The following is a 21,450-nucleotide window of genomic DNA, read 5'->3' on the forward strand; positions in this document are numbered from 1 at the left end:
TTATCTATGATGTTTTTTTTTGTGGCAGGGTATGCTCAGACGTGAGTCCCTTGCTCACTTTGTCACTGGATTCAAGCAAGCCGGGCCCAAGGCGGCTGAAATGCCAGAAACCGGTCCCCGGAAGCTTGTTATCCGGTCCAGGGAAGGCATGGCTTGGCAGTTTGGGCTGGACTGTTCCCATGAGGCACAGGGTCAGACTGATTTGCATATGGCCATGTCTGAACTGGGGTGGCAGAGTGGGCTAAAGAACGGTGATGGATTAGACCCAGATCTGTTGACTGGGTGTGAGTGTTTGATTGGTTCAGATGCTCCGTCCATCACCACCCCCTTTTGTACCACTTTTGGCCGCCATAAGTGTGGCAGGGTATGCTCAGACGTGAGTCCCTTGCCTACTTTGCCACTGGATTCAAGCAAGTCAGCCGAAGACGGCTGAAATGCCAAAAACCGGTCCCCGGAAGCTTGTTATCCGGTCCAGGGAAGGCATGGCTTGGCAGGTTGGGCTGGACTGTTCCCATGAGGCACAAGGTCAGACTGATTTGCATATGGCCATGTCTGAACTGGGGTGGCAGAGTGGGCTAAAGAACGGTGATGGATTAGACCCAGATCTGTTGACTGGGTGTGAGTATTTGATTGGTTCAGATGCTCCGTCCATCACCACCCCCTTTTGTACCACGTATTTGCATTATATAGCAGATTCGAAACGAAACTCTGATAAGGACTACGAAGTAATTTTAGCATACATAGAACAACTTCAGGGATTTGACCCATTGGGAGATGGAGGAGAAGGGTTGTTAGATCCTGCGGCCTGTATGAATGAATATACTGAATATGAAAATGTTACTTGGCTAAAAGATGAAATGTCGGATTTTGAAAAGGTTAATTTTATGCAATATTTCCAGCATTTTCAGGATCGGAATGTCACTGATGACAAAGCAATCCCTGTACCTATTTTAAACAGTACTGCGTCATTTTGTATTTAAGGCATAGATCATGTTCAGGTGGGAGATAGTAAATGTAATTATACTTATGCATTACACACCAATAGTAGCCCACCATTGATCACTCCCCCAATGTATATTTTGTATGAGGTGAAAATGCTTACACATGGCTTCCCCGAGGATGGGCAGGATGTTGTTATTTGTCTTTCCTATATCCCCCTGTGTATATAGCCCCCTCCAGTTATCATAAAGACCACTGGTTAAACAAACGAAGTTCCCTCACTGTCCGAGTAGGGAGAAGCCTAGATACTGATAGTACTGATCAGACTGATACTGCTGGACAGCAATTCCTGGATATAGCCAAATACTTTTTCCTATCTGGGGCCCTATATTTACTAGCAGGGAAGTTAGACGCTTATCTAGGGTAGTAGAAAACATAGTAAAAACAACTGCAGGCATTCTGACTAATCTGACTGTGGAGCTTCAAGCTACGAGACTTGTCTCGCTTAAAAATCATATGGTTCTGGATGTTATCTTGGCAGATCGGGGAGGAGCTTGCCGCGTGATTGGCAGCTCCTGCTGTGTTTATATACCTGATTCCACCCCTACTGATCATTTGGCCATACAAAAATTGCATTGTTTGGCAGCAGAGGACCATGCTGAAAATGGTATCTGGTCCTTAACAGGATGGTTCTGGAACCTCTTGTCTACCTGGGGTTGGAAGATATTAATGATATTAGCGGGTGCATTGGGTATTATATTTACCTGCTGCCTTTGTCTGCATTGTGGACCGGCATGTTGTTCATTCTGTGCTGCCAAACTCACTTCCTCACTGTCTGCTTCCAACCATGCCAAAATGGAAAAACAGTTAGTCCAGCAGGAAGTAAAAGATTTAATGCAGATTGATGAGGGGGTGTTCACTGATTAGGATCACTCTTATATTAGCTACATAACGCTAAAAGGGCGGTCTGAAGAATAAAAATCTGGTATTGCACATAATATTAGCGTAATGTATCCAATATGCGTAATATACCCATTCGGAAACCCGTTGTAAATAGACTTGTGTGTTAGGTATAAGGGGATCGGGCCTTAGCTAAACAGACGCCATCTTAGTTTCTATTCCCCATCTCAGCTCAGTGCAGGCAGAAATCATGTGATGCCCTTTCAGGAGAAAAGGCCGAGTTGTTAGAAGAAGCTGAAGGCGCACCATTCATTCTAGTCCTGGGAACCCAAGGTCGCATCTGGCTTCAAGCGTGATAAGCGTATTCCTAGAGGCGCCATGCCTGTCCTCCCGGGCACCAAGACGAAAGGGAGTCACCTTCACTGACCTGCCCCCATAATAGCTTAGCTTGGTTTCGAACTAATCAACTGTGCCATATATGGGCTTTCCTCTGTGCTTCAGCCAAGGGGGTACTTTTCCATGTACGGGGACTTCACATGTTATGCTGAAAGTATATATGCAATGTTTTGAATGTAAGCCAGCAGTCTTCTCCGCGCACCTTGATGGGTGAGGTTGAGAGAGAGGCTCCTCTATATAGAGTACTTTGCAAAATAAACGATTGAACCGTCTCCATTGCCGACTGACTGATTATCTCTGTAATTGGTATTGGGCTATTGGTAAGTATAGCTCTATGGTATATAATTTTGGTACTTCATAGGGTACACCCAATATGTACTCCAAGTGGCAGTAGGGTACACCCAATATGTACTCCAAGTGGCAGTAGGGTACACCCAATATGTGGGAGTAGGGTACATCGATATGTGCTCCGAGTGGGAGTAGGGAACATCCAATATGTGCTCTGAGTGGGAGTAGGGTACATCTAATATGTGCTCCAAGTGGGAGTAGGGTACATCCAATATGTGCTCCAAGTGGGACTAGGGTACATCCAATATGTGCTCCAGGTGGGAGGAGGGTACATCTAATATGTGCTCCGAGTGGGAGTATGGTACATCTAATATGTGCTCCGAGTGGGAGTAGGGTACATACAATATGTGCTCCGAGTGGGAGTAAGGTACTCTGAGCGGGAGCAGGGTCACCCATCACCCTCAGGTCTCTCACAATCTACAGTGTTAAGCACTCTGACAGTCACGGGAGTTGCTTGATTATCAAATGAACGCTGCTCTGATGCTTAATGACAAAACCAACCCCAACATTACAGCCATGTTGTTAAACATTTAACAATCCAATGTACCTTTATTTTTACTGTACTTTCACTGCACTGTATTTCTATAGGTGCTATGCATTTCTAAGCTAAGGTCTATGTAAACACACCAATGCGTTATAATCCAGGGACACTGCCCCTAACTTCATCATGTGGTATACCAGGGACCACAATTTTTGGGGGCTCCGGCGGACACTTTTCCATTTCAGCCCAAATACCCAACAGGAGTGGCAGTCTGCGTGGTGATATTTTTTCAATTAAATTGTTCTTAGACATCCATGTAAGATTGGTAATTGTTGGACCCGGCCCTTTAGGCAGGTTCACCCCGAGCCTTTTTGCTTTTTCCTAGCCTGTTTCTGTGACCTGGTGTTGGTGATTTTAGGCCTCTGAGCACTTTTTCACTGTGGTACAGTGTAAAGTGCTTGAGCTCTCTGTGTATGTGTGGTGAGTGACCTGCCCTCCCATAGGAATGAATGGGGAATATGTATGCCCATGGTAGTTCCTGATGTGTGGGGTGTGCAGGGTTGAGTTTGATATGTACAAACTTGTGAGTTGAATGCTGCGTAATGATATATGCGGCATGACTGTGTCTAGTGTAGAAGTGCCACTTTTAGAAGTTGGCATATTGGTGTAATTTGTGTCTGCCGTGTGATTGGCTAGTGAGCCTGGTCCAGGAGTGCCTGGGCCTACTTGTGGATTGACTGTCTGGTTTGAGGGTGACAGGGGCTGGGGAGCCCCAGGAGGTTGTCTGAGTCAGCCCGTGGATGAAAGGCTGCATCTGCTGCCAGGGAAGTGGGAGGAGATGGCACCTGGGAGTGACTAGGGCTGTGCCTTGCTGACCACAATGCTGGCTCCACCTCCCGCTGGGCGACTGTCACCTCTGTCCCTGACACTGAAGAGAGTTCCCTAAAAACAGTTCTAGCTGGTACTCACACTGCTTGCACAAAGACTTCAAAGACTTTTCTCTGTGTAAGAAGGGGCTGTGTCCCCTTCCAATTTGTTCTTGTTTCGGACTTGAATCTGCCAGCTGCTTGGGCCCAGGGGAATCCCTGGGTCCTGCCCAGCCCCTGGATGCCTGGTGGACTTCTGGGGGACCCCTCTGCCTTGCTTGGGCTGATGGGGGGGGGGGGGGGGGACTTTGCTTTGCCCTGGGATCCTTTGGACCTTCTTCCTACCCCCCCGGGACTTTGCTGGACTTTTCCTGATTCCCCCCAGCGCCAGGGAGCGCTTTATATTGTTATAGCGCTGGGAGAGCGCTTTATTTTGACCCATAGCGAGCGTGTCGCCATCACGCATTTTGCGTGAGGTTTGGCAGGTGCCTACCCTGTGACTTTGCCCTTTTATGTGATTATTTTGCAAGTGCCACCTTGCTTTTCTATTTTATTTTAATAGCGAGGGTGCCTACCCCTCGTTATGCCCCTTTGTTCACCGCCGCGGCCCGAGCTGTGTTTAATGGCCGCCGGAGAAGATTGCCTTGAGAGCCGTGCAGCCATTGGTTAGCAGCGGGAGGCTCGTCCTGAAAGCTGTGTGGTGATTGGGGTGGCGTGAGAGGAGCTTCCACGTCAGAGGGAGGCTCGTCCCGAGGGCCGCGCTGCGGTTGGACCACGGCAGAGCGGAAGTGTGGCGTCACGAGGGGCTTGTCTTGGAGCCGCGCTCGATTTGGCCGAAGAGCTGCCGTGTGTGAGGGCCGAAGAGCTGCCGTGTGTGAGGAGACCCGGGGTGAAGTGATGATGGCGGCGGAGGCCACCGACTGCAGCGCAGGGCTCCCAGGAGTCCCGGGAAGCCCCGCAGGAGAGGGAATCTGCGCGGCGTATGCTCCAGCGAGGCTCCCATGTGGTAGGAGAGCCCCGCAAGTACGGTGAGCAGAGGCGGAGGGGGCGCGGGGCACATTGCCGGTGCCCGCCCCCGCCTCAAGTCGAGGACCGGGTGAAGCCGGGCACTTTTTGCGAAGGCGGGGCTCTCAGGAGGAGAGAGAGAGAGCCCCACGGTGACGGCAGGAAGCCCCGCAGAAGAAGTGCTATGCCCGGAGGAGCCCCCGCCAGGAGAAGAACAGCCCGGTGAGTAGAAGGGCTGGGGGGCTCCGTGTGGGCTACTGTAGGTGCCTGTTCCAGGCACAGTGCTGGTTAAGAGCGGCCCCACTTAGCAGCGGGCCGCTCCAACAGTTGGGGGACGATGGTTTTAAGAGCTGTGAGCTCCGCGACGGCAGGGGTATATTCAGGGCGGCCCCAGATGGCAGCGGGCTGCCCCACCGTTCTGTTAATGATCCCCGAGGCCTGTGTCCTCCCCCAGTTGTTTGGAGAGTCTCTGAGGCTCGTGGGGGTATTTGGCCATGTCTAGCCCACGAAGGGCTCCAGAGGTACATTCAGAGCCTCGAGGGCTCCATGGGGCATATTTGTTTAAGAGCCTGTGTGGCTCCAACGTTTGAGACATGTGTGGTGTTCAGAGCCTGTGTGGCTCCAACGTTTGGGACATGTGTGGTGTTCAGAGCCTGTGTGGCTCCAGCGTGGGCGCAGTTTGCGCCTAAGGGTCAGTGAGGACCCTGTCGCAGTTTGAAGTTCCCAGCTGCCCAGCAATTAGTGGGCAGCTGTGCACCGTTTAGGTCTTGGGATTGTCCTCAGGTGCCCAGCAAGTGGTGGGCACCTGCTACGTTTAGGCTTGTGCTTGGACTGGCGCTGCTTGACAGCGCGCCCTGACATTTGGACACAGGGCGTCTTAGCCCCAACAAGGCCAGTTGGCCTAGGGACTGCCACAGGTGGTGGCTTATGTAAGTTTTGCGCAATTGTATGGCTATTGCACCTCTGAATGTGTTTTCTTGCATCATGTGTTATTCCTGCACCTCTGAATGTTTAGGCATCATGGGATTTTTGCGCTATTGTATTGTTCTTGCACCTCTGAATATTTTTAGGCATCATGTGTCTTCCTTTTCCCTGCGCTGCACCTCTGAATGTTTTAGGCATCATGTGTCTTCTTGCGCTGCACCTCTGAATGTATTTTATTGCATCATGTGCTTTGTTCTGAACACCGCTGAATGTGTAGGTTTATGCATCATGTGTTTCCCTTGTCTTACACCTCTGAATGTTTTTAGGCATCATGTGTTTCCCTTTACTACACCGCTGAATGTGTTTTCATACATCATGTGTAATGTGTTGTGCTTATACCCCTAAATGCTGTGTGATACTTAGGTGGTTGTTCTTTTTAGTACAGGTGGTCCTAGTAAGGTCTTGGTTCCCTGCGTGACATTTCTCCTAAGGTGTTTAGGGTTGCGTAGGTCGTACTTACCTGTTCCCAGTAGTTACTGGATGTGATCTATAACTGTTATTTTGTGCTATACTTATTCTAAGTTCTAGAAGTGCTATTTATAAAAGTGTTGATTCTGACAGTGGCCCTTGTGGCCCTGTCCTGTAAATAATCCCTTGTGAATATTGCCCGTTCCAGTTGGCACAATGTACATGTGTGACTTCTATCTGATGTGTTTTGACAATACAGAAGTTATTTTTATATAACCTTGCGTGGAGTTCCTTTTGTGGTGTGCCTAGGATGTTGTTGCTGTTGTGTGCTGGCGCAAATGCTTTACACATTGCCTCAGAGTTTAGCCTTACTGCTCGTGCCAAGCTAGGTGAGCAAGGGTTATCTTGGCATGTGACTCCCTTGCCCTGACTAGAATGGTGGTTTCTGCCTAGCTTTGGCGTCAGCCTTAGCCAACCAGAAATAGCCAGTTCTAACAGTAATGTTACTGTTTAATAATACCCTTGGTCTGTACTCAGAGCTAGGCACGCTACTAGTACCGGATTAGAAACAAGGTCCTGGATAGCAGGGTTAAAAACAAGCATTTGTAATGCAAATGGTCTCGCCTTTAGGACCTTGTATGTTTTTAGCTATGCGGCACATTAGCCTATGAGCTGAAACATCTACTGTTCTTTAACATGGAGGGAACGTAAGCACCAAACTGCATGACACAACAGGTATGGGAACACATGGAGAGAAATATTGCTTTTCAGCGGGAAATGGCATAGTCCAAAAGCTCCTCCAATGAAGAGGGGGGCGTGCTCTCATGCCCGGCCAATGAAGAGGGGGGGGGGGGCGTGCTCTCATGCCAGGCCAATGAAGAGGGGGGGGCGTGCTCTCATGCCAGGCCAAGGAAGGGGGCGTGCTCTCATGCCAGGCCAATGAAGGGGGGGGGGGTGAATAGGACGTGATGCCGCACACTGGAAAGAAAGCGGACTGGCCAAACGGAAGGAGCCCTCTGACTCGAGGACGTATGGAGGGCAGAATCCACAGATGTGGCGCGGGGGCATCAGCTGTGAGCAGAGGTCAGCAGCAGGGGTCACACGGGCAGATTGAATGCAAGAGAGAGTCCGAAGAATGAACTAAGACCGCGACCCTGGCCCGCATGTGAAAAGGGGGCCGTGCCAACATCTATTACTTAAAACATCACACTTCGTTTTGGAACACACAGCTGAAAACTGCACGAAGTACAACCACAGCACCTCCGGGGGAAAGTAATGCGAGTGTGTGTCAGTGTCTGCCACCCACAACTCACCGGCAGCAGATCACACGGCGCTCACGTCACACAGCTAACCTGCAGCAGATCACACTGCGTGCTCACCTCACACAGCACCACAACTCACCTGCAGCAGATCACATGGCGCGCTCACCTCACACAACTCACCTGCAGCAGATCACACGGCGCGCTCACCGCACACAACTCACCTGCAGCAGATCACACGGCGCGCTCACCTCACACAGCACCTCTGGGGGCGAAAAAACCTCGCCTGGCATTCAGGACTTTTGTGGTCGCCCCGCCATTGCCAGTGACGTTAAAAGTGCGTCATCCAGGGGGAGTGGTCAGACGGGGGCAGTCACCCCCACCCGACGGATAATTGATGTTGAGGACTCTCTGTTATGCCCCTTGGTTCGGCGCCCATCCCCCAAGGGACCCTCCTCCCTGCCATTTGTAGAAGAGGGGAGGGAGGGAGGGCTAGGGATGGAGGAGGTCCGAAGGGGGTGGTGCCCGTGTGGGGGGCAGGAGATTCCATGCCCCCCACCAGTGAAGGCCTGTGGGTAGGGTGACCAGGCAAAAACTTGGACCTTTTGCAAAAATTGAAGGACGACAATTTTACATCTACAAGTCTGATCAACATTGGAACCCAGAAGAATCACTAAGAAAATAAATAAAATGTAGTTTCTGAAACCAGCCGCATACTTGTCCATTAAATTGCTTCATCGAGGCAGGGCTGTACCTTTAACAACAGAGGTGGGGCCCTGGGAAAACTACTGTACGCGGAAGTTGTGTGGGGGAGCTTTCTGCGTTGGCAGCTCCGGCACACAACAGGCAGTGGCGCAGCAGGTGTGCCCTGGTACCAGGGAGAAAAATACTCTTCCTGTCCAATACGTGGGTAGTAAAATATATAACTATGAGCCGGGGTCACTGGGTCCCGTGCCCATGCCGGACTGTTGGTGACTAGCCACCCTGGAGGCTGCCGACTCTCGCATGACAAGTTTAGCTAACGTTGTCAGCGAGTTTCAGTGCACACACGCACACCAACCCCCCTCCTGCCACCCTACACACCTGCTCTCTCTGTTGGGCACAGTGGACACGTGTCTACCCATAGTCTATCAGGGTACATTCTCGTGCCTATGTAAGTGTTCCAATCCCAGATGTGTACACTTCCTCCCGTGCACTGCAGCTCAAACACGCCAACTAATGCGTAAACCATACGTTATCTGATCACCCCCACATTCTAGTGTGTGAAAGCCCCATCCTGCGGCACAACAGAGCGAACCAGAGTGTCGCTATGCCATCTCACTTTGCCCCTTTCTCTCTCTCCCTGTTTCGCCCTCTTCTCTTTTCTGTGCCTCGCCCTTGTTTCTCTGCCCCGTCTCCCTGCCTTCCACCCTCCGTAACGTGCCTCTCCCTCCTCATGCCTCACACTTACCCTCTTCACTGCCCTCTCCCCCTCTACTCTCTGTGCCCTCCACCCCCGCCCCCCCCCCCCCAGGCGACCCTCGTTTTCCTCTCTCACTGCCTGTTTACTGCCTCTTGCTTTCTCGGTCTCCCCCTGCCCTGCTCTCTGCCTCTCCCTGACTATTTTCTCTGCCTCTCCACTGCTCGCTGTCCTTTCTTCCTCTGCCCCCTCGTCTCTGTTTCTTCCTCCCCGGCCTCTTCACTGTTTCTCTCCCTCTCCGTGTGTCTCGGAGCCTCTCCGTTTCTCTCCCTCTTCGCGTGTCTCTGTTTCTCTCCCTCTACCTGTGTCTGTTTCTCTCCCTCTCCCTGTGTCTCTGTTTCTATCTCTGTGCCTCTCCCATTCTCTCCCTCTCCGTTTGTCTCTGTGCCTCTCCCTCTCAGTGTGTCTCTGTGCCTCTCCCTTTCTCTCCCTCTCAGTGTGTCTCTGTGCCTCTCCCTCTCCGTTTCTCTCCCTCTCAGTGTGTCTCTGTGCCTCTCCCTCTCTGTTTCTCTCCCTCTCCGCGTGTCTCTGTGCCTCTCCCTCACTGTTTCTCTCCCTCTCCGTGTGTCTCTGTCCCTTTCCCTCTGTTTCTCTCCCTCTCCGCGTGTCTCTGTGCCTCTCCCTCTGTTTCTCTCCCTCTCCCTCTCCGCGTGTCTCTGTGCCTCTCCCTCTGTTTCTCTCCCTCTCCGCGTGTCTCTGTGCCTCTCCCTCACTGTTTCTCTCCCTCTGCGCGTGTCTCTGTGCCTCTCCCGCTCTGTTTCTCTCCCTCTGCGCGTGTCTCTATGCCTCTCCCTCTGTTTCTCTCCCTCTCCGCGTGTCTCTGTGGCTCTCCCTCTGTTTCTCTCCCTCTCCGCGTGTCTCTGTGCCTCTCCCTCTGTTTCTCTCCCTCTCCGCGTGTCTCTGTGCCTCTCCCTCTGTTTCTCTCCCTCTCCGCGTGTCTCTGTGCCTCTCCCTCTCCGTTTCTCTCCCTCTCCGCGTGTCTCCGTGCCTCTCCCTCTCCGTTTCTCTCCCTCTCCGCGTGTCTGTGTGCCTCTCCCTCTGTTTCTCTCCCTCTCCGTTTTTCTCCCTCTCCGCATGTCTCTGTGCCTTTCCCTCTCTGTTTCTCTCCATCTCCGCGTGTCTCTTTGCCTCTCCCTCACTGTTTCTCTCCCTCTCCGCATGTCTCTGTGCCTCTCCCTCTCTGTTTCTCTCCCTCACAGCGTGTCTCTGTGCCTCTCCCTCTCTGTTTCTCTCCCTCTCCGTGTGTCTCGGTGCCTCTCCCTCTCTGTTTCTCTCCCTCTCCGCGTGTCTCAGTGCCTCTCCCTCTCCGTGTGTCTCTGTGCCTCTCCCTCTCTGTTTCTCTCCCTCTCCGCGTGTCCCTGTGCCTCTCCCTCTCTGTTTCTCTCCCTCTCCGCGTGTCTCTGTGCCTCTGTTTCTCTCCCTCTCCGCGTGTCTGTGTGCCTCTCCCTCTGTTTCTCTCCCTCTCCGCGTGTCTGTGTGCCTCTCCCTCTCTGTTTCTCTCCCTCTCCGCGTGTCCCTGTGCCTCTCCTGCTCTGTTTCTCTCCCTCTCCGCGTGTCTCTATGCCTCTCCCTCTGTTTCTCTCCCTCTCCGCGTGTCTCTGTGCCTCTCCCTCTGTTTCTCTCCCTCTCCGCGTGTCTCTGTGCCTCTCCCTCTGTTTCTCTCCCTCTCGCGTGTCTCTGTGCCTCTCCCTCTGTTTCTCTCCCTCTCCGCGTGTCTCTGTGCCTCTCCCTCTCCGTTTCTCTCCCTCTCCGCGTGTCTCTGTGCCTCTCCCTCTCCGTTTCTCTCCCTCTCCGCGTGTCTCTGTGCCTTTCCCTCTCTGTTTCTCTCCCTCTCCGCGTGTCTCTTTGCCTCTCCCTCACTGTTTCTCTCCCTCTCCGCGTGTCTGTGTGCCTCTCCCTCTGTTTCTCTCCCTCTCCGCATGTCTCTGTGCCTCTCCCTCTCTGTTTCTCTCCCTCGCAGCGTGTCTCTGTGCCTCTCCCTCTCTGTTTCTCTCCCTCTCCGTGTGTCTCGGTGCCTCTCCCTCTCTGTTTCTCTCCCTCTCCGCGTGTCTCAGTGCCTTTCCCTCTCCACGTGTCTCTGTGCCTCTCCCTCTCTGTTTCTCTCCCTCTCCGCGTGTCCCTGTGCCTCTCCCTCTCTGTTTCTCTCCCTCTCCGCGTGTCTCTGTGCCTCTGTTTCTCTCCCTCTCTGCGTGTCTGTGTGCCTCTCCCTCTCTGTTTCTCTCCCTCTCCGCGTGTCCCTGTGCCTCTCCCTCTCTGTTTCTCTCCCTCTCCGCGTGTCTCTGTGCCTCTGTTTCTCTCCCTCTCCGCATGTCTGTGTGCCTCTCCCTCTGTTTCTCTCCCTCTCCGCGTGTCTGTGTGCCTCTCCCTCTCTGTTTCTCTCCCTCTCCGCGTGTCCCTGTGCCTCTCCCTCTCTGTGTCTCTCCCTCTCCGCGTGTCTATGTGCCTCTCCCTCTGTTCTCTCCCTCTCCGCGTGTCTGTGTGCCTCTCGCTCTCCGTTTCTCTCCCTCTCCACGTGTCCCTGTGCCTCTCCCTCTCTGTTTCTCTCCCTCTCCACGTGTCTCTGTGCCTCTCCCTCTCTGTTTCTCTCCCTCTCCTCGTGTCTCTGTGCCTCTCCCTCACTGTTTCTCTCCCTCTCCGCGTGTCTCTGTGCCTCTCCGTTTCTCTCCCTCCCTGCGTGTCTCTGCGCCTCTCCCTCTCTGTTTCTCCCCCTCTCCGCTTGTCTCTGTGCCTCTCCCTCTCTGTTTCTCTCCCTCTCCGCGTGTCTCTTGCCTCTCCCTCACTATTTCTCTCCCTCTCCGCGTGCCTCTGTGCCTCTCCCTCTCTGTTTCTCTCCCTCTCCGCGTGTCTCTGTGCCTCTCAGTTTCTCTCCCTCTCCGTATGTCTCTGTGCCGCTCCCTCACAGTTTCTCTTCCTCTCCGCGTGTCTCTGTGCCTCTCCCTCTCTGTTTCTCTTCCTCTCTGCGTGTCTCTGTTTCTCTCCCTCTCCGCGTGTCTCTGTGCCTCTCCGTTTCTCTCCCTCTCTCCGTGTCTCTGTGCCTCTCCCTCTCTGTTTCTCTCCCTCTCCGCGTGTCTCTGTGCCTCTCTGTTTCTCTCCCTCTCCGCGTGTCTGTGTGCCTCTCCCTCTGTTTCTCTCCCTCTCCGCGTGTCTGTGTGCCTCTCCCTCTCTGTTTCTTTCCCTCTCCGCGTGTCCCTGTGCCTCTCCCTCTCTGTTTCTCTCCCTCTCCACGTGTCTCTGTGCCTCTCCCTCTCTGTTTCTCTCCCTCTCCTCGTGTCTCTGTGCCTCTCCCTCACTGTTTGTCTCCCTCTCCGCGTGTCTCTGTGCCTCTCCCTCTCTGTTTCTCTCCCTCTCTGCGTGTCTCTGTTTCTCTCCCTCTCCGCGTGTCTCTGTGCCTCTCCGTTTCTCTCCCTCTCTGCGTGTCTCTGTGCCTCTCCCTCTGTTTTTCTCCCTCTCCGCGTGTCTCGGTGCCTCTGTTTCTCTCCCTCTCCGCGTGTCTTTGTGCCTCTCCCTCTGTTTCTCTCCCTCTCCGCGTGTCTCTGTGCCTCTCCCTCTGTTTCTCTCCCTCTCCGCGTGTCTCTGTGCCTCTCCCTCTCCGTTTCTCTCCCTCTCCGCGTGTCTCTGTGCCTCTCCCTCTCCGTTTCTCTCCCTCTCCGCGTGTCTCTGTGCCTTTCCCTCTCTGTTTCTCTCCCTCTCCGCGTGTCTCTTTGCCTCTCCCTCACTGTTTCTCTCCCTCTCCGCGTGTCTGTGTGCCTCTCCCTCTGTTTCTCTCCCTCTCCGCATGTCTCTGTGCCTCTCCCTCTCTGTTTCTCTCCCTCGCAGCGTGTCTCTGTGCCTCTCCCTCTCTGTTTCTCTCCCTCTCCGTGTGTCTCGGTGCCTCTCCCTCTCTGTTTCTCTCCCTCTCCGCGTGTCTCAGTGCCTTTCCCTCTCCACGTGTCTCTGTGCCTCTCCCTCTCTGTTTCTCTCCCTCTCCGCGTGTCCCTGTGCCTCTCCCTCTCTGTTTCTCTCCCTCTCCGCGTGTCTCTGTGCCTCTGTTTCTCTCCCTCTCTGCGTGTCTGTGTGCCTCTCCCTCTCTGTTTCTCTCCCTCTCCGCGTGTCCCTGTGCCTCTCCCTCTCTGTTTCTCTCCCTCTCCGCGTGTCTCTGTGCCTCTGTTTCTCTCCCTCTCCGCATGTCTGTGTGCCTCTCCCTCTGTTTCTCTCCCTCTCCGCGTGTCTGTGTGCCTCTCCCTCTCTGTTTCTCTCCCTCTCCGCGTGTCCCTGTGCCTCTCCCTCTCTGTTTCTCTCCCTCTCCGCGTGTCTATGTGCCTCTCCCTCTGTTCTCTCCCTCTCCGCGTGTCTGTGTGCCTCTCGCTCTCCGTTTCTCTCCCTCTCCACGTGTCCCTGTGCCTCTCCCTCTCTGTTTCTCTCCCTCTCCACGTGTCTCTGTGCCTCTCCCTCTCTGTTTCTCTCCCTCTCCTCGTGTCTCTGTGCCTCTCCCTCACTGTTTCTCTCCCTCTCCGCGTGTCTCTGTGCCTCTTCATTTCTCTCCCTCCCTGCGTGTCTCTGTGCCTCTCCCTCTCTGTTTCTCCCCCTCTCCGCTTGTCTCTGTGCCTCTCCCTCTCTGTTTCTCTCCCTCTCCGCGTGTCTCTTGCCTCTCCCTCACTATTTCTCTCCCTCTCCGCGTGCCTCTGTGCCTCTCCCTCTCTGTTTCTCTCCCTCTCCGCGTGTCTCTGTGCCTCTCCGTTTCTCTCCCTCTCCGTATGTCTCTGTGCCGCTCCCTCACAGTTTCTCTCCCTCTCCGCGTGTCTGTGTGCCTCTCCCTCTCTGTTTCTCTCCCTCTCCGCGTGTCCCTGTGCCTCTCCCTCTCTGTTTCTCTCCCTCTCCGCGTGTCTCTGTGCCTCTCCCTCTGTTTCTCTCCCTCTCCGCGTGTCTCTGTGCCTCTCCCTCTGTTTCTCTCCCTCTCGCGTGTCTCTGTGCCTCTCCCTCTGTTTCTCTCCCTCTCCGCGTGTCTCTGTGCCTCTCCCTCTCCGTTTCTCTCCCTCTCCGCGTGTCTCTGTGCCTCTCCCTCTCCGTTTCTCTCCCTCTCCGCGTGTCTCTGTGCCTTTCCCTCTCTGTTTCTCTCCCTCTCCGCGTGTCTCTTTGCCTCTCCCTCACTGTTTCTCTCCCTCTCCGCGTGTCTGTGTGCCTCTCCCTCTGTTTCTCTCCCTCTCCGCATGTCTCTGTGCCTCTCCCTCTCTGTTTCTCTCCCTCGCAGCGTGTCTCTGTGCCTCTCCCTCTCTGTTTCTCTCCCTCTCCGTGTGTCTCGGTGCCTCTCCCTCTCTGTTTCTCTCCCTCTCCGCGTGTCTCAGTGCCTTTCCCTCTCCACGTGTCTCTGTGCCTCTCCCTCTCTGTTTCTCTCCCTCTCCGCGTGTCCCTGTGCCTCTCCCTCTCTGTTTCTCTCCCTCTCCGCGTGTCTCTGTGCCTCTGTTTCTCTCCCTCTCTGCGTGTCTGTGTGCCTCTCCCTCTCTGTTTCTCTCCCTCTCCGCGTGTCCCTGTGCCTCTCCCTCTCTGTTTCTCTCCCTCTCCGCGTGTCTCTGTGCCTCTGTTTCTCTCCCTCTCCGCATGTCTGTGTGCCTCTCCCTCTGTTTCTCTCCCTCTCCGCGTGTCTGTGTGCCTCTCCCTCTCTGTTTCTCTCCCTCTCCGCGTGTCCCTGTGCCTCTCCCTCTCTGTTTCTCTCCCTCTCCGCGTGTCTATGTGCCTCTCCCTCTGTTCTCTCCCTCTCCGCGTGTCTGTGTGCCTCTCGCTCTCCGTTTCTCTCCCTCTCCACGTGTCCCTGTGCCTCTCCCTCTCTGTTTCTCTCCCTCTCCACGTGTCTCTGTGCCTCTCCCTCTCTGTTTCTCTCCCTCTCCTCGTGTCTCTGTGCCTCTCCCTCACTGTTTCTCTCCCTCTCCGCGTGTCTCTGTGCCTCTCCGTTTCTCTCCCTCCCTGCGTGTCTCTGCGCCTCTCCCTCTCTGTTTCTCCCCCTCTCCGCTTGTCTCTGTGCCTCTCCCTCTCTGTTTCTCTCCCTCTCCGCGTGTCTCTTGCCTCTCCCTCACTATTTCTCTCCCTCTCCGCGTGCCTCTGTGCCTCTCCCTCTCTGTTTCTCTCCCTCTCCGCGTGTCTCTGTGCCTCTCCCTCACTGTTTCTCTCCCTCTCCGCGTGTCTCTGTGCCTCTCCGTTTCTCTCCCTCCCTGCGTGTCTCTGCGCCTCTCCCTCTCTGTTTCTCCCCCTCTCCGCTTGTCTCTGTGCCTCTCCCTCTCTGTTTCTCTCCCTCTCCGCGTGTCTCTTGCCTCTCCCTCACTATTTCTCTCCCTCTCCGCGTGCCTCTGTGCCTCTCCCTCTCTGTTTCTCTCCCTCTCCGCGTGTCTCTGTGCCTCTCCGTTTCTCTCCCTCTCCGTATGTCTCTGTGCCGCTCCCTCACAGTTTCTCTTCCTCTCCGCGTGTCTCTGTGCCTCTCCTTCTCCGCGTGTCTCTGTGCCTCTCCCTCTCTGTTTCTCTTCCTCTCTGCGTGTCTCTGTTTCTCTCCCTCTCCGCGTGTCTCTGTGCCTCTCCGTTTCTCTCCCTCTCTCCGTGTCTCTGTGCCTCTCCCTCTCTGTTTCTCTCCCTCTCCGCGTGTCTCTGTGCCTCTCTGTTTCTCTCCCTCTCCGCGTGTCTGTGTGCCTCTCCCTCTGTTTCTCTCCCTCTCCGCGTGTCTGTGTGCCTCTCCCTCTCTGTTTCTTTCCCTCTCCGCGTGTCCCTGTGCCTCTCCCTCTCTGTTTCTCTCCCTCTCCACGTGTCTCTGTGCCTCTCCCTCTCTGTTTCTCTCCCTCTCCTCGTGTCTCTGTGCCTCTCCCTCACTGTTTGTCTCCCTCTCCGCGTGTCTCTGTGCCTCTCCCTCTCTGTTTCTCTCCCTCTCTGCGTGTCTCTGTTTCTCTCCCTCTCCGCGTGTCTCTGTGCCTCTCCGTTTCTCTCCCTCTCTGCGTGTCTCTGTGCCTCTCCCTCTGTTTTTCTCCCTCTCCGCGTGTCTCGGTGCCTCTGTTTCTCTCCCTCTCCGCGTGTCTTTGTGCCTCTCCCTCTGTTTCTCTCCCTCTGCGCGTGTCTCTGTGCCTCTCCCTCTCTGTTTCTCTCCCTCGCAGCGTGTCTCTGTGCCTCTCCCTCTCTGTTTCTCTCCCTCTCCGTGTGTCTCGGTGCCTCTCCCTCTCTGTTTCTCTCCCTCTCCGCGTGTCTCAGTGCCTTTCCCTCTCCACGTGTCTCTGTGCCTCTCCCTCTCTGTTTCTCTCCCTCTCCGCGTGTCCCTGTGCCTCTCCCTCTCTGTTTCTCTCCCTCTCCGCGTGTCTCTGTGCCTCTGTTTCTCTCCCTCTCTGCGTGTCTGTGTGCCTCTCCCTCTCTGTTTCTCTCCCTCTCCGCGTGTCCCTGTGCCTCTCCCTCTCTGTTTCTCTCCCTCTCCGCGTGTCGCTGTGCCTCTGTTTCTCTCCCTCTCCGCATGTCTGTGTGCCTCTCCCTCTGTTTCTCTCCCTCTCCGCGTGTCTGTGTGCCTCTCCCTCTCTGTTTCTCTCCCTCTCCGCGTGTCCCTGTGCCTCTCCCTCTCTGTTTCTCTCCCTCTCCGCGTGTCTATGTGCCTCTCCCTCTGTTCTCTCCCTCTCCGCGTGTCTGTGTGCCTCTCGCTCTCTGTTTCTCTCCCTCTCCACGTGTCCCTGTGCCTCTCCCTCTCTGTTTCTCTCCCTCTCCACGTGTCTCTGTGCCTCTCCCTCTCTGTTTCTCTCCCTCTCCTCGTGTCTCTGTGCCTCTCCCTCACTGTTTCTCTCCCTCTCCGCGTGTCTCTGTGCCTCTCCGTTTCTCTCCCTCCCTGCGTGTCTCTGTGCCTCTCCCTCTCTGTTTCTCCCCCTCTCCGCTTGTCTCTGTGCCTCTCCCTCTCTGTTTCTCTCCCTCTCCGCGTGTCTCTTGCCTCTCCCTCACTATTTCTCTCCCTCTCCGCGTGCCTCTGTGCCTCTCCCTCTCTGTTTCTCTCCCTCTCCGCGTGTCTCTGTGCCTCTCCGTTTCTCTCCCTCTCCGTATGTCTCTGTGCCGCTCCCTCACAGTTTCTCTTCCTCTCCGCGTGTCTCTGTGCCTCTCCTTCTCCGCGTGTCTCTGTGCCTCTCCCTCTCTGTTTCTCTTCCTCTCCGCGTGTCTCTGTTTCTCTCCCTCTCCGCGTGTCTCTGTGCCTCTCCGTTTCTCTCCCTCTCTCCGTGTCTCTGTGCCTCTCCCTCTCTGTTTCTCTCCCTCTCCGCGTGTCTCTGTGCCTCTCTGTTTCTCTCCCTCTCCGCGTGTCTGTGTGCCTCTCCCTCTGTTTCTCTCCCTCTCCGCGTGTCTGTGTGCCTCTCCCTCTCTGTTTCTTTCCCTCTCCGCGTGTCCCTGTGCCTCTCCCTCTCTGTTTCTCTCCCTCTCCACGTGTCTCTGTGCCTCTCCCTCTCTGTTTCTCTCCCTCTCCTCGTGTCTCTGTGCCTCTCCCTCACGTTTGTCTCCCTCTCCGCGTGTCTCTGTGCCTCTCCCTCTCTGTTTCTCTCCCTCTCTGCGTGTCTCTGTTTCTCTCCCTCTCCGCGTGTCTCTGTGCCTCTCCGTTTCTCTCCCTCTCTGCGTGTCTCTGTGCCTCTCCCTCTGTTTTTCTCCCTCTCCGCGTGTCTCGGTGCCTCTGTTTCTCTCCCTCTCCGCGTGTCTTTGTGCCTCTCCCTCTGTTTCTCTCCCTCTCCGCGTGTCTCTGTGCCTCTCCCTCTGTTTCTCTCCCTCTCCGCGTGTCTCTGTGCCTCTCCCTCTCTCTCCCTCTCCGTGTGTCTCTGTTTCTCTCCCTCTCCCTGCGTCTGTTTCTCTCCCTCTCCGTGTGTCTCTGTGCCTCTCCCTCTCCGTTTCTCTCCCTCTCTGTCTGTCTCCTTACCTCTCCTTCTCCGTTTCTCTCCCTCTCTGCGTGTCTGTGTGCCTCTCCCTCTCTGTTTCTCTCCCTCTCCGCGTGTCCCTGTTTCTCTCCCTCTCCACGTGTCTCTGTGCCTCTCCCTCTCTGTTTCTCTCCCTCTCCTCGTGTCTCTGTGCCTCTCCCTCACTTTTTCTCTCCCTCTCCGCGTGTCTCTGTGCCTCTCCCTCTCTGTTTCTCTCCCTCTCTGCGTGTCTCTGTTTCTCTCCCTCTCCGCGTGTCTCTGTGCCTCTCCGTTTCTCTCCCTCTCTGCGTGTCTCTGTGCCTCTCCCTCTGTTTTTCTCCCTCTCCGCGTGTCTCGGTGCCTCTGTTTCTCTCCCTCTCCGCGTGTCCCTGTTTCTCTCCCTCTCCACGTGTCTCTGTGCCTCTCCCTCTCTGTTTCTCTCCCTCTCCTCGTGTCTCTGTGCCTCTCCCTCACTTTTTCTCTCCCTCTCCGCGTGTCTCTGTGCCTCTCCCTCTCTGTTTCTCTCCCTCTCCGCGTGTCCCTGTTTCTCTCCCTCTCCACGTGTCTCTGTGCCTCTCCCTCTCTGTTTCTCTCCCTCTCCTCGTGTCTCTGTGCCTCTCCCTCACTTTTTCTCTCCCTCTCCGCGTGTCTCTGTGCCTCTCCCTCTCTGTTTCTCTCCCTCTCCGCGTGTCTCTGTTTCTCTCCCTCTCCGGGTGTCTCTGTCTCTCCCCCTCTCCGAGGCAGCTCCGCCCGAGACACAGAGATCATACCGGCGAGCATTCACACTGAGGAAGACTCGCGCTCCTAGTAACGCTCTCACTCCCTCCCTGAAATAAGCGCTATCTGCCCTGCAATGATTGGCATGGAGGGGCTGGCGCAATTCCACAGAGTGTGTGTTATAAACACAGGCCCTGCAAACCTCCATTGCCAGCTCGGAAAATGGGAAAGTAATGTATGTGAGTATTGTATGTTTAAAAAGAAACCAACATGACAAGCATTGGATTAGGCTCTTCAAAGTGGAGTAACGTCTTCAACTGCAGCTCGGCAGTGACGTTAATAGAAACATTCGTGCATTGCCCACAGCTGGCGACCTGAGGCTGACCAAGCGCCTAGAGGCGGTCAGGGCACTGGGAGGGAGGCGCTGCTAAAGGCCGGGGCCACGGGCGGGCTGGTCTCTGCACCTTCTAACTAACGTCCTTCCGAGCAGAGCCATGGACCCTGCTTGATGATGCCCCCACCCGCTCCACTAGCTCCTCTGCTGCTCCTCGGGGACTCAGGGCGCTCTCCCCTGTGTTCAAGACGGGGGCACAGTGCTGTGCATGCGGCATCCTCGGACTGGACTCTACCAAAGCGCGCCAGGCCTTCCAAGGGACCCCGACCTTCAGGCACACATGTTTTTAGCCGCCCTCCCCCTCCCTAGGCGGCCGCCTAGTCCTGCCTAAGGGCAGAAACGGCCCATAACATTCCAATCCGGGGCGGGTGTGTTTGCAGTCAACAGCGCAGCCAATAAAGAGATTGTCGGCCGAGGAGGACCTGCCGAACCAGAGACTCCGGGTCCGTGAAGGTGCGTGCAAAGGGCGTGCCTTCTGCGCTCCAGGGTGAGCATGGCTGCCGCTTCCTCTGTCCACCACTGCTTCCCTGTGCTCGCTTCCATGCTGGCTGCCTGACATGCACGCGACAGCGCGGTGCACATGACAAGTGACATAAGTCACGACAGAAAACAAGGCACCAGCAGCCGCCTCCCCTGTACCCTGGAATGAGGCTCAGTGGGTGGAGTACTCGCCGCTGAGACCTCTGAGCAACCCGCAGCTCACTGTCCAATCCCAAAGGCCGGACTTCGAAAAGTGTTATTAACTTGGACAATAATACTATGAATTGTTCGGTCCTTGCCGGCCCCAGTGCCAGACACATTTCCGACTTTGCTGTCTGGGGGCCATACAGGAGAGACAAAGCAGCAGCGCTGGGCACGCACTAGTTCCCAGCAGCCAGAGAGTTACACCCTATGGGTCTCTCCCGGCTAAATTACCAGCAGCTTGAAGTGAGAAAGAGGCCGATTATGAAACAATCGGGGGCCTGTATGTTTCCAATATACTTTCATGGAAGCAGAGGCAACTTCAGGCGGAACCGCGAAAGCCACTCAGGCTTACAAAACCGGAAGTCCCCTGCCTGACCCGGGTCTGGTGACATGCATGCTTCAGCAGCAACGGAGGAGCAGCTGACGGGGTCACGTGTTCAAGCAAACGAGGGACAGGGCATGGCGTGCACTGATGCATGGCTAAACACGTATGCGGTCCCAATGGCCAGACCTATTGGCTATGCCAATGCTTGTTTTTGTTAGGGAGAGGGTAAGCTATATGCCCAGAATCACAGGAGATGGTCCGGCGCCGAAACTCAAACCTGGTCTCCCAGCTCCAGAGCCAGCTACTCAAGCCCTTACGCCACAATTACATCGCAGACAGAAGGAGGGAACAAAACCCCCTTACAGTCCCTTCCCCGGCTTCGGCCTCGAACCCTCCCACACCGAAAACTTCCCTGCCGCAGGTCACACGGCGCGCTCACTTCACAAGGCACAACAGCTCACCTGCAGCAGATCACACGGCGCGCTCACTTCACACAGCACAACAGCTCACCTGCAGGAGATCACACGGCGCGCTCACAACTCACCTGCAGCAGATCACACGGCGCGCTCACTTCACACAGCACTTCGGGGATGAAAGTGATTTACTTGCCTGTGTGTGTCTGGCATCCAGGGCGTATGTGGTCCCACCCCTGCCATTACCAGTGACGTCAGAAGTGCGGGGTGGGGAGGGTCAGACGGGGGCAGCCTCAGCACACCTTCCAATCACCCCAACCCGAAACCGCGGTAAGATGTTTCAGGATCAGGACAGCGGGATTGGGGGGGGGGGCGGAGCCTGCAAAAAACTTTGTCTTTATTAAAAAACAATCCAGGAATAGGCGTTTAGATGTCATTATAAGTACATTGTATACATTAAGGCAGATCTACTAACGCCCCAGCCTCCCTACCACTCTGATTGACAGGAGTGAGTGAGCCCCCAGCCTCCCTCACACTCTGATTGACAGGAGCGAGTGAGCCCCCAGCCTCCCTCACACTCTGATTGACAGGAGCAAGTGAGCCTCCAGCCTCCCTCACACTCTGATTGACAGGAGCCAGTGAGCCCCCAGCCTCCCTCACACTCTGATTGACAGGAGCCAGTGAGCCCCCAGCCTCCCTCACACTCTGATTGACAGGAGCGAGTGAGCCCCCAGCCTCCCTCACACTCTGATTGACAGGAGCGAGTGAGCCTCCAGCCTCCCTCACACTCTGATTGACAGGAGTGAGTGAGCCCCCAGCCTCCCTCACACTCTGATTGACAGGAGCGAGTGAGCCCCCAGCCTCCCTCACACTCTGATTGACAGGAGCGAGTGAGCCTCCAGCCTCCCTCACACTCTGATTGACAGGAGCAAGTGAGCCCCCAGCCTCCCTCACACTCTGATTGACAGGAGCCAGTGAGCCCCCAGCCTCCCTCACACTCTGATTGACAGGAGCGAG

General features: G+C 55.3%; 1 protein-coding gene across 4 annotated transcripts in view; it reads right to left on the reverse strand.

Moving 5' to 3' along the window:
• LOC147709422 (uncharacterized) overlaps positions 1 to 20,625 on the reverse strand; it is a 56,383-nt gene extending 35,758 nt beyond the window's left edge. The window contains exon 1 of one of the 4 annotated variants that reach the window (XM_086927995.1): positions 20,565 to 20,625. The gene's annotated coding sequence lies outside the window, so the exon portion shown is untranslated. The other 3 variants (XM_086927992.1, XM_086927994.1, XM_086927993.1) reach the window with 3 other exon arrangements.
• Positions 20,626 to 21,450: the final 825 nt, after the last annotated feature.

The sequence above is a fragment of the Lissotriton vulgaris genome, chromosome 6, assembly GCF_964263255.1.
Source record: "Lissotriton vulgaris chromosome 6, aLisVul1.2, whole genome shotgun sequence".
Taxonomy (NCBI): Eukaryota; Metazoa; Chordata; class Amphibia; order Caudata; family Salamandridae; genus Lissotriton; species Lissotriton vulgaris.